The sequence below is a fragment of the Pseudophryne corroboree genome, chromosome 10, assembly GCF_028390025.1.
Source record: "Pseudophryne corroboree isolate aPseCor3 chromosome 10, aPseCor3.hap2, whole genome shotgun sequence".
Lineage (NCBI taxonomy): Eukaryota > Metazoa > Chordata > Amphibia > Anura > Myobatrachidae > Pseudophryne > Pseudophryne corroboree.
In genome coordinates, this window is record NC_086453.1 from 14833614 (window position 1) to 14838001 (window position 4388).

A 4388-nucleotide genomic window follows, 5' to 3' on the forward strand; every position below is an offset into this window, starting at 1 on the left:
ACCCCTTACTACACAGTGTCCTGCACTATAATATATCACCTGTGTCCCCAGTCACATCTTACTACACAGTGTCCTGCACTATAATATATCACCTGTATCCCCAGTCACCTCTTACTGCACAGTGTCCTGCACTATAATATATCTCCTGTGTCCCCAGTCACCTCTTACTACACAGTGTCCTGCACTATAATATATCACCTGTATCCCCAGTCACCTCTTACTGCACAGTGTCCTGCACTATAATATATCACCTGTATCCCCAGTCACCTCTTACTACACAGTGTCCTGCACTATAATATATCCCGTGTCCCCAGTCACCTCTTACTACAGTGTCCTGCACTATAATATATCCCCTGTATCCCCAGTCATCTCTTACTGCACAGTGTCCTGCACTATAATATATCCCCTGTATCCCCAGTCATCTCTTACTGCACAGTGTCCTGCACTATAATATATCCCCTGTATCCCCAGTCACCTCTTACTACAGTGTCCTGCACTATAATATATCCCAGTAACCTCTTCCTGCAGTGTCCTGCACTATAATAAATCCCATGTATCCTCAGTCACTTCTTACTACACAGTGTCCTGCACTATAATATATCCCCTGTATCCCCAGTCACCCCTTACTACAGTGTCCTGCACTATAATATATCACCTGTATCCCCAGTCACCTCTTACTACAGTGTCCTGCACTATAATATATCCCCTATATCCCCAGTCACCTCTTACTGCACAGTGTCCTGCACTATAATATATCACATGTGTCCCAGTCACCTCTTACTACACAGTGTCCTGCGCTATAATATATCTCATGTGTCCCCAGTCATCTCTTACTACACAGTGTCCTGCACTATAATATATCCCCTGTATCCCCAGTCACCTCTTACTACACAGTGTCCTGCACTATAATATATCTCCTGTATCCCCAGTCACCTCTTACTACACAGTGTCCTGCACTATAATATATCCCCTGTATCCCCAGTCACCTCTTACTACACAGTGTCCTGCACTATAATATATCACCTGTATCCCCAGTCACCTCTTACTACACAGTGTCCTGCACTATAATATATCCCCTGTATCCCCAGTCACCTCTTACTACACAGTGTCCTGCACTATAATATATCCTCTGTATCCCCAGTCACCTCTTACTACACAGTGTCCTGCACTATAATATATCTCCTGTATCCCCAGTCACCTCTTACTACACAGTGTCCTGCACTATAATATATCCCCTGTATCCCCAGTCACCTCTTACTACACAGTGTCCTGCACTATAATATATCACCTGTATCCCCAGTCACCTCTTACTACACAGTGTCCTGCACTATAATATATCCCCTGTATCCCCAGTCACCTCTTACTACACAGTGTCCTGCACTATAATATATCCCCTGTATCCCCAGTCATCTCTTACTGCACAGTGTCCTGCACTATAATATATCACCTGTATCCCCAGTCACCTCTTACTACACAGTGTCCTGCACTATAATATATCACCTGTATCCCCAGTCACCTCTTACTACACAGTGTCCTGCACTATAATATATCCCCTGTATCCCCAGTCACCTCTTACTACACAGTGTCCTGCACTATAATATATCCCCTGTATCCCCAGTCACCTCTTACTACACAGTGTCCTGCACTATAATATATCCCCTGTATCCCCAGTCACCTCTTACTACACAGTGTCCTGCACTATAATATATCCCCTGTATCCCCAGTCATCTCTTACTACACAGTGTCCTGCACTATTATATATCTCCTGTATCCCCAGTCACCCCTTACTACACAGTGTCCTGCACTATAATATATCACCTGTGTCACAGTCACCCCTTACTACACAGTGTCCTGCACTATAATATATCCCCTGTATCCCCAGTCACCTCTTACTACACAGTGTCCTGCACTATAATATATCTCCTGTATCCCCAGTCACCTCTTACTACACAGTGTCCTGCACTATAATATATCCCCTGTATCCCCAGTCACCTCTTACTACACAGTGTCCTGCACTATAATATATCACCTGTGTCCCCAGTCACCTCTTACTACACAGTGTCCTGCACTATAATATATCACCTGTGTCACAGTCACCTCTTACTACAGTGTCCTGCACTATAATATATCACCTGTGTCCCCAGTCACCTCTTACTACACAGTGTCCTGCACTATAATATATCTCCTGTATCCCCAGTCACCTCTTACTACACAGTGTCCTGCACTATAATATATCACCTGTATCCCCAGTCACCTCTTACTACAGTGTCCTGTACTATAATATATCCCCTGTATCCCCAGTCACCTCTTACTACAGTGTCCTGCACTATAATATATCCCCTGTATCCCCAGTCACCTCTTACTACACAGTGTCCTGCACTATAATATATCCCCTGTATCCCCAGTCACCTCTTACTACACAGTGTCCTGCACTATAATATATCTCCTGTATCCACAGTCACCTCTTACTACACAGTGTCCTGCACTATAATATATCCCCTGTATCCCCAGTCACCTCTTACTGCACAGTGTCCTGCACTATAATATATCTCCTGTATCCCCAGTCACCTCTTACTGCACAGTGTCCTGCACTATAATATATCCCCTGTATCCCCAGTCACCTATTACTACACAGTGTCCTGCACTATAATATATCTCCTGTATCCCCAGTCACCTCTTACTACACAGTGTCCTGCACTATAATATATCCCATGTGTCCCCAGTCACCTCTTACTACACAGTGTCCTGCACTATAATATATCTCCTGTATCCCCAGTCACCTCTTACTACACAGTGTCCTGCACTATAATATATCTCCTGTATCCCCAGTCATCTTTTACTGCACAGTGTCCTGCGCTATAATATATCCACTGTATCCCCAGTCACCTATTACTACACAGTGTCCTGCACTATAATATATCCCCTGTATCCCCAGTCACCTATTACTACACAGTGTCCTGCACTATAATATATCCCCTGTATCCCCAGTCACCTCTTACTACAGTGTCCTGCACTATAATATATCCCCTGTATCCCCAGTCACCTCTTACTACACAGTGTCCTGCACTATAATATATCTCCTGTATCCCCAGTCACCTCTTACTAGTGTCCTGCACTATAATATATCTCCTGTATCCCCAGTCACCTCTTACTACAGTGTCCTGCACTATAATATATCACCTGTGTCCCCAGTCACCTCTTACTACACAGTGTCCTGCACTATAATATATCCCCTGTATCCCCAGTCACCTCTTACTACACAGTGTCCTGCACTATAATATATCCCCTGTATCCAGTAACCTCTTACTACACAGTGTCCTGCACTATAATATATCCCCTGTATCCAGTAACCTCTTACTACACAGTGTCCTGCACTATAATATATCCCCTGTATCCCCAGTCACCTCTTACTACACAGTGTCCTGCACTATAATATATCTCCTGTGTCCCCAGTCACCTCTTACTACACAGTGTCCTGCACTATAATATATCCCCTGTATCCCCAGTCACCTCTTACTACACAGTGTCCTGCACTATAATATATCCCCTGTATCCCCAGTCACCTCTTACTACACAGTGTCCTGCACTATAATATATCCCCTGTATCCCCAGTCACCTCTTACTACAGTGTCCTGCACTATAATATATCACCTGTGTCCCAGTCACCTCTTACTACAGTGTCCTGCACTATAATATATCACCTGTATCCCCAGTCACCTCTTACTACACAGTGTCCTGCACTATAATATATCACCTGTGTCTCCAGTCACCTCTTACTACACAGTGTCCTGCACTATAATATATCACCTGTGTCCCCAGTCACCTCTTACTACACAGTGTCCTGCACTATAATATATCCCCTGTATCCCCAGTCACCTCTTACTACACAGTGTCCTGCACTATAATATATCACCTGTATCCCCAGCCACCTCTTACTACACAGTGTCCTGCACTATAATATATCACCTGTGTCCCTAGTCACCTCTTACTACACAGTGTCCTGCACTATAATATATCACCTGTATCCCCAGTCACCTCTTACTGCACAGTGTCCTGCACTATAATATATCTCCTGTATCCCCAGTCACCTCTTACTACACAGTGTCCTGCACTATAATATATCACCTGTATCCCCAGTCACCTCTTACTGCACAGTGTCCTGCACTATAATATATCACCTGTATCCCCAGTCACCTCTTACTGCACAGTGTCCTGCACTATAATATATCTCCTGTATCCCCATCTACCTCTTACTGCACAGTGTCCTGCACTATAATATATCCCCTGTATCCCCAGTCACCTCTTACTACACAGTGTCCTGCACTATAATATATCCCCTGTATCCCCAGTCATCTCTTACTACACAGTGTCCTGCACTATAATATCCC